Source organism: Quercus suber, unplaced genomic scaffold, assembly GCF_002906115.3.
Source record: "Quercus suber isolate HL8 unplaced genomic scaffold, Cork oak 2.0 scaffold_870, whole genome shotgun sequence".
NCBI classification, from domain to species: Eukaryota; Viridiplantae; Streptophyta; class Magnoliopsida; order Fagales; family Fagaceae; genus Quercus; species Quercus suber.
The window spans coordinates 116,652-130,276 of record NW_027070300.1 but is presented as its reverse complement, the minus strand read 5'-3'; the positions used below and the strand labels follow the sequence as shown (position 1 = coordinate 130,276).

Sequence of the window (13,625 nt, the reverse complement as noted above, 5' to 3'; positions counted from 1 at the left end):
TTGAGATATAGGAAAATAAATTAGTTTACATTTTTCTTCTACTTTTAAGAAGTATCAAAGAATTGAGTAATGCTAGAGATATTACAATTTTAAATACATAAGGCTTACAAATATGTGTTAATAATTACAAGAAATAATTTAAATAGGAAAATACTATAAATACTATAAATTTACTTTAAAACCTTTATACAAATTAATGTGACAATTAATATGATTTGTAGACGTCAATAACCTATTAAATGCATTTTAAATTACTTAGTTGTACATCTTTATAAGCATCATGTTGTAAAATTTATAACATCCATAACATCATTTATTCAAATACTTGTTTACTATTTTCTTGAAGTGTCATTAATCACATTCATTGCAACAACTTTGTATGTTTTTTAAGTAAAATTTGTTATAGTTTAAGCATTTCTCCCCCCAAAAAAAAAAAATTACAAGATAAAAAGAATGCTTTTTTTTTATATTAAAATTATGATATTGAAAACTAATTAAATATTATTTAATTAATAACAAAAAGTCCGCATTTAAATATATTGTCTTAGGCCTCAAAGTTTGTTGGGCCGCCTCTGCTACCAACAAAGGCTTAAGTTTAATGGAAGGGAAGAAGACATTAAGAAAGTGGATACTTCCCATAAGAAACCCAGCTCGATAATTGCTAAGGAAATTAATTATTTTATTTAAAAAAGTTTTATTTAATTATTTTTAAAATATTTTATTTAATTTAAATTTTTTAAATTATTTATTTACTGCGGATTTATTTTGTCCGTATGTCATATTTTAATTGGATCAACTAGTATACTTCATAAACTTATGTGACACTTAATGGATATGTCAGCAACCCATTAACGGAAGGACTGATTTGTTATCAGAAGTAAATTTAAGAGTGTAAAATCTAATTTTTCAAACTTCAAGTTGCAAAATTCAAGTAACCTAAAATATTAGAGGTGTACTTTACAGTTTTCAACCTATGCAAGGAATACAATCCACCGACCCAAAAAAAAAAAAATAAAACATCAACTTTGTATCATTGGCTAAATGGATTCTTAAATTTACCATGTGGATCGTATTCCTTGCGTGGGTTGCTTTCTTTTTGTTATTCATACAGACTTCGGGAGTGAACTCTATGCTGACTGGATTGGTGCAACGAATGAAAGCCTATTTGGGTACACAGGTAGCTACTTCTTAATTCAACCTCGATGTAGAATTCAAAATAGTTCGACTTAAAAATGTGCATTTTCAGGGAGTTATTTGCTGCTATACAGTGGCCCAATTATCATTATTGCTTTTCTTGCTGTTCCATATCTTCTCATCTCTGGGGAAGACCAACTGCAACTACAAGAGTATGTATTTCTTTAATCTATGCACTCCTTTTACATGTTTTCATTTTGTTTTTACGATATATGATAGCTAGCTGCAAAAGGAATAATATAATATTGCCCATAATGTATTTGCTTAAATTGGAGTCACATAAAAACTTCGTCTATTTCAGGAAGAAGACTCCAAGATTCCGATTGTGGACTTTTCCCGTTCTTTTGGATGGACCACTTGGGGTTGTTTCCGCTGCTGAATTGATTGGCATAATCCTCTTTATCGTGTTTGTTATCTGCGATGTTTATGTCCATACTGCAGTGATCTTAGGAACGTTAACCGATGACATGGACCCCTTAGATCTGTGGTACGATATTTTGTTGGGTTGGGTGTTACTTTGGTTTTTTTTGCTGAATGGGTGTTACTTTGTTTATGACTTTATTCTATAGCTTTTAAATAGAAACCATATACTATTTTTATATTGCTTAGTTTTCTGTTGATCATTCTACTTCAGAGTTTTTGTAGTTTTGTGTCATCTTTACAAAGCTTTTAGGCAAATTACAGTAAACTCACTTAAAATTAAAATTGGGCCCGTTTTTATTTTTCTTACCTTGATTCAAAAGTTTACACTTTTTCTTATTTTTACCTTGTTTACCATAATTCAAAAATTAACACCAAAAAAAAAATATTAATCACCTGCACTGTCATCCTCACAGCTCACTGTTATATCTCCAGTCACTAACCAAGCGCCGATCACCCACTCCCAGTTGCTGCTGCCACCGCTTCTTCTTCACCTGTGTCCCAGCATAAAAGCCGCTTCTTCTTCACCTTGACCCAGCATAAATGTTTTCTCTTCTCTGTATACTTTTTTTGTTTTGTCCGCCTTGGATAGTCTAATCAATGTGAATGAATGACGTTTAAATGGGCTCACTGAAGTTCACTTTTCAAATTTTGTCCTTTCGACATCACACGGCTTGGTACTTTTATTATTATTATATTTATCATTTTATTAGAAGGGTAGAAACATTTACGAGATGTAAACTGAATATATCTCTAGTACTGATTGAGACAATGCACCGGATTCATTTTTGTATAAATGGTTAAAACAATTTTAAATCTCAACCATTAAATATAAAAAATAAAATATAAGAGTAAAGATAAAAAAGATAGAAAAAAATTTGTGGGACTTGAGTGAATTGCACTTAATCTCAATCCTTCTTAATACAAATATTGTAATTAATGTGAGATTATTATTCTTATTAGTAGCAAACTAGTTAGAGCATTATCATTAGATGTTCTATAAATATGCCATTTTAATATATTAAAAAGACTATTTTATTATTTTAACACAACATTTTATAATTTATCCTACATCACATCTTCTATTTTTCAATTCTATACATTAAAATAATATATACAAATATTAAAATAACATTTAAAAACTAATGATATAAAAAAATACAAAATGTGTGGCAGTGAATGTGTGGCCGAAATTGTAGATGAAGAGATATTTTATTTGAGATGAGAGAGAAAGATGAATAAAAAATAATAAAAATCAAATGCCATTTTTATCCATACCATGCCAAAGACGAGATTGTACTATAGCATGTCTCAAAATTTTTTGACATTTAACACACCTCATGATGGTCTATTTTTAGTGTTTGGTGTGCTAAATGTCAAATATTTGGCATTTGGGACACCCCATGGGAATGCTCTTAGTAGTAGTAATTAGATCTTCTTACATTTTAAAAAACTATTAAGTTTTGTTAATAAATTATATAAAAATTGACTAATAAATATATAAATAATATATAGTAGTAATTCTGAAACGGTACACCGGTATTGACTGATATTGAAATATATCATTTTTTAGGCCAAACCAAAACGGCCTCGGGTACGAAATTGACTCCCTTGCTTTGCCCACCTAAGATAATTAAACTTCCATAAGAGCATCTCTAGCAGTTTCTCCAAAATTTGGTACTATTTGGAGAGTGAATAGTTACAATTATCTTATACCTACTTACTTTTTCAAGTACATTTTTCTCCTCCACACACGTACCCCACTCTTCTCCTATGTATCTACATTTTTGTTTCTCCTCCACACATCTTCTGACTTCTCCTTTGTGTCTAAATTTTTGTTTTTATTTTCTTTCCTCTTCATCTCACTTCACACACAGAGAGAGAGAGAGAGAGAGAGAGAGAGAGAGAGAGAGAGAGAGAGAGAGTTGGCATTCATCTAACTTTGTTTTCTAATGAGAAGCGAAAGAGAGAGTGAGGGAAAAAAATGTTTGGAGTTGCTACAGCATTTGCTACGGTGCTCTCTTCTTCAAGAAAGCTACTATAGCAACTCTAAAAAAAATTAGAGTTAGAGAGGCTGTTAGAGCATCTCCAATAGGGCTGGCCATCTTCAAATTTTGGAGAGAAAAGCTACTGTTCACAGAAAAACAGCCCTCCAACAGTCTCTCTATCTCCAAATTTTTTTTTTAGAGTTGCTACAGTAGCTCTCCAGGCCTGGAGAGCACTATAGCAATCACTGTAGCTAATGCAAATATTATTTCTCATTAAACTAATACCGGTTGAATTAAAAAAATATTTTTTTCTCTTTCCTTCCTTTCTCTTTCTTTTCACTCCTCTCTCTTCTTTATCTCAACGGCTACAAAACATAAAATACAATCCAAACACGAAAATAATTTTTCTCATAAACCAAATGAAATCAGAAAAATAAAAGAAAAAAAAGAAAAAAGAGAAAAAAAAAAAACAGAACTATTCTTGATCTTTTCTCTCAAACATCTCTAAACTTAGTCTCAATCAAAATACAAACTCAAATCACAATTTTAAAACTAATCAAATTAAAACAAAAAAAAAAGAAAAAAAAAGAAAAAAAAAAAGCAAAGCTGACCCATCTGAGCCTCAGTGGGGAGGAGGATATGCGGTGGTGGGAGAAGGACAAGCAGACGATCTTCATGTGTGAGAGAGAGCTCCAGCCGAAGTGCTGCTAAGTGCTCCTAGAGCTCCAGCCGAAGAGAAGAAAAGAAAAAAAGAAAAGTTCTCCCAGAGCTCTAGCCGAAAAGAAGAATAGAAAAAAAAGAAAAGAGGGCTCCAGAAAGTGCTAGAGAGAAGAAAAGACAAAAAAGAAAAGATAGAGATAAAGGGAAAGGTGTGGAGGAGAAAAAAGAGGAAAAAAGAAAAGAAAACAAACGTGTGGATGAAAAAAAAAAGATAAGGGAAAAATAAAAAATCCTAATTGAAAAATACTACCACAATATTTTCACAATAAATTTTAAGTAATAGATTGTTATTAGTTAATATTGGCAAGTAAAAAAATAATTTTAGTGGTGGGTTCAAATTAGAACTAGTAACAACTTTCCACATAAATTTTGTTGTGAAAGTATTGCGTAAAATGTTGTGAACATAGCACTTCTCATTGAAAAATATAGTTGTTTAAAAAAGAATAAATGATGATTAAAAAAAGAATAAATAATGAATGAAGAAATAATATTTAAATGAGATAGAGAAAGAATAAAGAGTCTGTTGGAAAGTGTATTTGAAAAAATGGGTAGGTAAAAACAAAATGTCACTGTTCATTCTCCAAATAGGTAAAAATTTGGAGAAAATTTGGAGAGGCTGCTGGAGATACCCTTAGAGGGTGTTTTTGGTGTGTTTGCTTTCCAAAAAATGCTTTAGAGAGCCTATTGCAAATGCTCTAACCCACCTCTCTATTTTCACAATTAAAAACATAAAAAACATTAAAAACATAAAAATCAAAAATCAAAAAAGAAATCAAAATGTGGTATTTATAAAAAATAAAAAATAAAAATTGTGAAAGAAGAACAAAAGGAATTAAATCCAAAACCTGGCCTACTCATAAAGTCTCCAGATCATATGAGGTATTGAAGAAACTAAGATAAAAGTTATAGAGAACCCAAAGCCCATCACTCTCTCTTCCTTTTCCATTTTTTCTCTACATTTCTTTTCTTTGCAAAATTCACCTTAATTTGGTATTGAAGTTATAGAGACGATGGAAGTTTAAGAGAGAGTCGATGAGAGTGTTTTGACACATAGCTTGTTTATTTACAAAATTCCTTATTTGATCTATTTTTTGTGTTTTTATTTTATTTTTTTTATTGTGAGGAGAGAGACATAAAAAAGGTACAAATTAAAAGTATATATTTACCCTTGTTTTTTTAATAGAGGTGGGTTAAAAGTACATGAATATTGGTTTCACTGGTTGAGATTCCTAGTTTTTTTGAAATTTTCAGTTGTTTCATCATGTTAAGACTGGGACTTCGCTTTTGTACTATAGGTATAGGATTAGATTGCTTTGCTTTTTTGTTTCTTCCTGTTGCAAGGGGATCAGTTCTTCTCCGCCTTATAGATATCCCTTTCGAGCAAGCAACAAGATATCATGTGTGGCTTGGACATCTCACTATGCTATTGTTTACTCTCCATGGACTATTCTGTTAGGTTCTAAGGTCTTAGGATTTTATGTATTTAGAACTCTAATTTGTAATGTTGGCAAACCATGATTAAAACATTGTATTTAGTCTTATTTAGACTTGCTCAAAGTTGGTTTAATATTGTAAAGTTGGAATCGAGTGGCTGCAGAAGTACTTGGAACTTTCGGCCTGGCTCGATCGATCGAAGAATAGACTCGATCGATCGAAAATCGCACAGGTTGAATTTTATGCAGAATTTCCAACTCAGCCCTACTTCATTAAACGTTTAGGGTTTTATGTTTTTACCCTAGGTATATAAACAAAACCCTAGTCACGTTTTTGGAGGTTGTCCATATTATATTGTTGCTCATACATTGCGGTTTTGTGTGAATCTCTTGTGAGATCTTTGAGGAGCTTTCCTTTACACAAAACTTAGGGTTTTCATGGTAGAGATGATTTCAACATCTTGAAGATCATTACTGTTGCAACCATTGGAACTTAAAAGAAAAGCAAGCGGGGAGCTTGTAGCTGATTAAGGAATTCAAGAAAGAAGTAGTCCGTGGATTCGAAGCCTACGCGTGGTCGTGTCAGGAAGTTCTACTGGTGGGTAGCATTAGGAAGTCGAGCGGGGAGCTTGTAGTCCTTTTGTATGAACTTCAATTCTTTCATAGTGAATTCAGGTTAGCCTTGAGAATCGGTGGGTCAAATCCTCCCCAGGTTTTTACCGTGTGGTTTCCTGGGTGATCATATCTTGTGTTATTTATTTTCCGCTGCTTTATATCCTGATATGATTGTTTGGATTGTTTTAACCTAGATTTGCTTAATTTGACTAAGTAACAACTTGGCTAATTAATCTAGGCTACGCAATCTGTGTGTTTAAGGAGTCTAAAACCGTTCATATTCTATGCAATTGCATGGACAATTGAGGGACACATCCTAGACGAGGTGAGTGCCAATGGTGTAATTCTTTTTCTTGTGCATAGCCATATTTATAGATATGTGTTTCTCTTTTCCTTATATATATATATATAAAATATATTCTTCTTTTGGCAAACAAACAAACATATATATATATATATATACACACACACATACACGCAAAAAGAATGCAAAGGAAAGGGAAACAGCAATTGAAAATGGAAAAATGGGAATGACAAGAAGACTAGAGAAATTATTTAATAAAGCAAAGAGTTTCAAGACTTACAGATGGGGAGGTGCTGTGCATCAGTAATAACTGTTATTTTTGTTAATTTGATTTGACCCTCTTTGAAATTGGTATCCTTCATGCCGCTAGCTTCTGGTTTGGCTGTCTTATTCATAATTCTTTGGTTAAAAAAATTTATTTATTATTCATACGCACAAATTACCATGAATTGCTGGTTTCCAATGCAAGAGTAGTGAAATAAAATTTTAAGTTATGGACAGAAATAATGGGAATGAAGAGATAGCTATTTGACTTCCATAAAGATTGGCTGTAGTTTCACAGAACGGCCTAGGGCCTTCATGTTGCTCTTGATGGAGCGGTAGCTCGATCAGAGGCCTGACGGAAGATGGACTAGGTGGGAGTTGCAATTTAAAAATAGATTTATTCTTGAGCAGTTCTGCTTGAGGTCAGAGATGGTGCAACATGTTGGTTTTGGGGGTGAAATATAGCTATGCAACCTGGAGAGTTAAGGTTTTTGAGTGGAACTAAAGCAGGCTTATAAAATATGGTTAGGTGGTGGCTGCCTTTATTCATTCTTATTATTAATAATAAATAAGAATAGTTAAAAATAAGATAAATATGATATTTTGATTGAATTTAATAGAGTTTTTAATTCACTTTAAATGTAAAAAAATCATATAAAATTTGGAAAAAATATGTTAATGACATGGCTGTTGATGTGGCTTAATTGGAGTATAACAATAATAAATACTACGTTTTAGTTTTTCAATATATATAGATATAGATAACATAGTGATTGTTCAAAGACACAAGCACGACACTATAAACAATTCTAGAATGGGATTTTGTGATTGTTTTGTGGTTAAAATACCTGTTGACAACCTTTTATATTATGATGCAACTTCTTCTACCTCAACAACTCTTGATCATTGGATAGATCATATTGATATTCTTGCTAAGGCCGTCTGGTGATTGTATACTGATTGTTGCTACAAATATCTTTTTTCTTTTTTTCCTTTTAATATATCTTCTTCTTGATTCAATCATATGGTCGCTAATAATTGCTTAGCACACACAAACTATGAAAGCATGGTGCTAATTTACAAGTCATTGACCTGACTTTATTGATGACCTTTGGCTTCTATCCATGTTGTCTTATTCACATGACAAAACATTCATGATTCATGATTCTAACTAGTTCATGATAAAAAAATAAATAAATAAATAAATAAAAACATGAACATAGAAGTGAGTCCCTTTAGTCTTGGCTTGTAGTCATAATCTTTTAGCTTATGTAGTGCTTGGTATTTCTGTATTCATGCATGGGTCAGAATGTATCTCTAATTAATTTGATGCTCATCACACAAAATTTGTTCCAATTTCCGTTCAAGTCATTTTTAAATTGTGTAGAACTAGGTTGTAACTAATTTCATCCTCTTCTTCAAGACTTAATTGAGAGGTAAGTTAAGTCATTGAGTAGCATCACAAAAGAAAGACAAGAAACCCATCTCCTTTTGTAACCCTTGTCAATGTCCTAAACCATATGCTTTTTCTTCCTTTATAGAATGTATCTAAGAATACCTTCATGGAAAGAAATATAAGGTCATATGAAGATGATGATGCTGCTTATATCTCTAATTGTTTGGTGTAGATGTTTCAATGGGTAGATCTCAGTGTTTCTCATTTTCCAGGTGTTATAAGTCTGGCAGTTGGTCTACTGATGTGGATGACATCACTTCATCCAGTGAGAAAGAAGAAGTTTGAGTTTATTCTACTACACTCATCAATTATATGTAATCTTTATTGTCTTTTTAGCTTTGCATGTTGGGCATTTCTTGTTTTGTGTATCTGTTGGAGGAATATTTCTTTTCATTCTAGATCGCTTTTTGAGATTCTGCCAATCATGAAAGACTGTTGATATCATTTCAATCAAGTGCCTTTCTTGTGGAACTATGGAATTGGTGCTTTCAAAACCTATAAGTAATACTAGTTCCCCACAAATTTGTAGTTTCCTTGTTTTTATGTTGTTACCATAGCTGTTACACTTTTCCTTGACGATGTAGATCTGCGGTACAATGCCCTCAGTTTTATTTTCCTTCAAGTTCGGGAATTATCTTGGCTGTTGTGGCATCCTTTCAGTGTTTCATCTAGTCCTCTAGTCCTCTAGATGGTAAATATCATCTATTTGTTCTCATTAAGGTTATTGGGGAATGGACAGAAAAGCTCAGAGGAAATATCTTGAATAGTTCTGAAGTTAACAGCTTCTGTTGAGGGGCCTTATGGGCATGAATTACCATATCACTTGATGTATGCACCCAAACAATCAATTTCACTAGAATTTACTAGATATCAAGCTTAATTTTGAGTTTCATATTATCTTCTATTTTAAGAACTAAGTTCACCATTTGATTCTCTAGGTATGAAAACCTTGTTTTAGTAGTAGGTGGCGTAGGAATTTCACCATTTCTGGCTATCTTTAGTGACATTCTCCATCGTATTGGGGAAGGAAAACCTTGTTTTCCTCAAAACATCTCAATTGTTTGGGTTGTGAAAAGATCAAACGACCTTCCTCTTCTTTCTACCAATGATATGGAATCAATTTGTCCATTTTTTTGGGATAAACTAAATCTTGAGATTCACATTTTTGTCACTCAAGAATCACAACCTCCACTAGTATGCTTAGTAATGCTCTCAAACCCTTGTTATTTCGTTTTGTATTTAAAGTTATCATGTTCATGTTGTGACATTTAAGAGTAGAGGGTCAAGTACACGAGCCTACAAACTCTTCTCCTCCTGTGTCTAACAGCTGTAGCATGTCAATTTTGGTTGGTATAGGAAATAATATGTGGTTTGGACTATATGTTATCTTGTCTACACTAGGCTTTGTTATCTTATTGCATTTACTGGATACTTTCTACCTAAACCTTATGACATATCTCCATGGTGGTACAAAGGGCCCCTCCTTCTAATCTGCATGCTTGCAAGTGCCTTTATCTTTGGGGGTGTTGTGGTTGTTTTGTGGCAACTTTGGGAAAGAAGAAATGCAGTAAAGGAGGCATGCAAGGATAACAAGATAATGGTTGAGAAGATGTAGCATAATGAAATTGTAGCTCACACGGATTCATGTCATCAAAAACTTGCAAGTTCAATCAATACTTATTATGGTTTGAGACCAGACTTTAAAGGTATAGCATCTCAACTTTTGTTCAAAGCATAAATTAAAAGAATAATATAACAACAAGAACGACAATGATGATGACGACAACCAAATTTAGTCCCAACAACAATAATAAACAAGTCAAGGTTGGCCACGTGTATTTTTCCTTATAAGGGACACCTTAATGTGTACATGTCTATAGTGACTAAATTTCACATAAGCCATCAATATACCACAACCCTCCTCTATTTACCAAGCTGAGGACAAGCTGTGAACAAAATATTTGACATAAATGGATGGAGTGAAACTAAAAGAAACATGAAAAAAAAAATCTTAATAACAAAGTTTAACCTCTTTAGTTGTACTACACCAGAGGCTTTCCTAATTGCCTTTCCTTTATCATATTGCAGATATCTTTGGGGATATATCAGAAAAATGGGGCTACGTTGATGTTGGTGTTATTGTGTGTGGTCCTCCAAGTCTTCAGACAAGCGTTTTTTTTTTTTTTTTTTTTTTTTTTTGATAGGATCTTCAGACAAGCGTTGCTAAAGAAATCAGGTCACAGAATATTAGGAGACAACACCATCATCCAATCTTCCATTTCAACAGCCATAGTTTCGATCTATAGGCACCAACTTCATCATCTCATCTTCCCCTTAATGTAATCAATTATCTTAGAAGCTAAATACTCTCTATTGATATGAATAATACTAATAACAATATACATACAATTATATGTATTTGTATATGCACTTTTAAGTTATTATTATTGGGTTCCTTGATCTTTAATAGGGATTCTAGAGATGATAGTAGAATAATTTATTCTAACCTCTAAGCTCTTAAAAGGAAAATAATAGAGTGCCAAACGGATAAATAAGATACATTTTGTTACAATACAATCTCAACGGGCTTTAAGATTTTTGTATTATTGTATTACATTTACTTTTATTACACTTATATTGGAGAACCTCTTTCTTTATAAAATAGTCCCTTGTATAATATTATAGGCTATTTTATACAATAAGAAATTCAATCTATTAACATGGTATACTTAATGGAGAACCTCTTCTTCATGCTACCCTCTATAGATAGCTAGTTGGGAGCCTAGTCTATCTCATTGCCTAGAAATTTCCTATGTAATCCACAATGTTAGTCAATTCATGGTTGTAAGACGGTCCTCTCAATATGCTGATGTTCCCAAAGTCCTCCAGTATTTGAAAGACACCATGTTCCATAGATTTCACCTTTCCTATTATTCTCCATTGACTCTCCAACTTACTAAAATGCAAATTGGATACGCAATCCCACTGACCATTGGTCACTACAAGGTATTGCTTATTTCTTGGTGATTCCCTCATCTCTTAGCACAAAAAGAAACAAATTGTCATTACTCTCTCTAGTATTGAGGCAAAATATCATGCACTTGCTAGCACCACAAGTCCACAACCAAGCTCTTTGGTTGCGTTGGTTCCTACAAGATCTTGGAGTTGATTGTCTCACAGAGACTTCAATCCACCGTGACCATTGAAATGCCGTTAAGATACCCACAATGATATCTTTTATATGCATACTAAACATATTGAGATTGATTACCACTTCTTTCATGATCATTTGCTTCAAGGTACTTAATTTACAGCTATGAGTTGCCTACTCACAAGATTAGCAAGCTAATATCAACACCAAGCCTCATCCACTTTGATGATTTCATGAGTTGGTTCCCAATATCAAGTTGGCCTCACTTTATCCAATATGAGTTTGAAGTTGTCTTAAACACTTTTTTTTTTTTTTGGTGGATGGGGTTTTTTTTGGGGGGGAGGGGGGGGGTGCGGAGGAGGAGAGATGAGGTCAACCTCAGAATAGATTGCTTGAGGTTTTAGGGGATTAGCTCAAAATTTTTTTAATATGACATGTCTTATAAATAAATAAAAATTAAAAAAAAATTGGAGGATTTAGAATGGTAGGGGATCCTTTCCTGGGATTGTGAAGCATATGGCTAATTTGTGATAAGAATAGACTAAGAATTTTGCTTAACATTAATGAATGAAGATTTACAAGTAAAATATGGAATTTATAGTAAGCAAAGGAGTAAGATTAGTAAACAATTTGGTTCTAATGAAAAGAAAAATATTTTGTTTTGACTTTAATGGTATAAAAAAAAAAAAAAAAAATCTTAGTCTATGGGTTAAAAAAAAAAAAAAAAAAAAAACCCATATATAATGGAGAAAATACTAAAAAGTTCAAACGGTATCAAGAAAGAAAAAAAAAATTAATAATAGAGGAATATCTTTGAATTAAGAATACATGCAAAGCAATTGATAAAATTTTATATGTGATACCGAGATTACTAAAAGACTCTGTATGTGTCAAATATCAATTACTAATTCATCTGTCTCTAATATCAATCATCAAATGACTTGGAATACTTACAGGAACCAAAATAAGAGGATTTGTTTTCTTCCTTTATTTCTTTTTCTTTAAACAATCAAGACAAGCGTCTTCTTAATTCTCTTTTTGTTTAGTACCAAATAATCAAATACTCAGTGAATAACCAAGTTTGCATTCAGGTTCTTCTCAAAAAGAGAAAAAAAAAAATTTGCATTTACGTGATCTGTTTTGGTCCTGAAATTTATGTTCTAAAGACTTAATCATGCTTCAATCAAATAGCACGATTCTATGGCAGAGTACTTTAACAAACAATTTTATAACATGTAAGATTTTTTTTTTTTTTTGAAAAAATTGGAGAACAGCATGTCATGTTACCAATTGACCAAAAAAAAAAAAACCGATCTCTAATACTATTAGTGAACTTTTTTTGAGAAGGTTTTTTTTTTTTTTTTTTTTTTTTGAGAAGGTAATACTATTAGTGAACTGTTTACATAAGTTAAGTAGTCATTCATATTGAAAAAAGGGACAGAAATCAGAATGGAACTGAGTGATAATGACAAATTGGATCCTTGAGATGAGAAATGATTCCTATTTCCCTCTTCCTAAAGCTTTTCATATCATCCAATCAAAGCATTTACACGAATAACAATAGCACTTGATTTTAAGTCCATAGCAAACGTTTCTAATGTGTTGAAGCCATTTTATTGTTTGATCCGTTCAACAAGGCACAAGCCATTCAAAGTTTCAAACCAAAAGTTCGATTGATATTTAGTTCAGAGAACTTTGAATCAGACTACTCCAAATTCAAAAGCAAAGAGATTAGACAAGAGAAAATGGCATCCCTGTAACATATATCCACGAATTGGATGCTTTTTAAAAATTTAATACCAAGAAGATGACATTACATTACAACATTTTGAGCGTAGGCTATTGAAAAGCTTGGTCATAAAGTCCTCTTAAAAGAAGGAAAATTTCTAAGCATGAATTGAAGCAATAGTAATTATGAAACTATTGTTTACGAGAGTTCTGATAGATCCCCAGGAGAACATAACCACAGCAGTTGGAGAGGATCTTTGGTATGATAAAAACAGTAAAGTGACCTCAGTAATCTGCATGCCTCCAAAAGAGTTGGGGTTTGATTACTAGCCTCTGCTTTTCCATATATAAC

The 13,625-nt window shown here is 32.4% G+C and overlaps 1 pseudogene; it reads left to right on the top strand.

The window, feature by feature from the left end:
- Positions 1–10,009, top strand: part of LOC112013974 (ferric reduction oxidase 7, chloroplastic-like) — a 17,314-nt pseudogene extending 7,305 nt beyond the window's left edge.
- Positions 10,010–13,625: the final 3,616 nt, after the last annotated feature.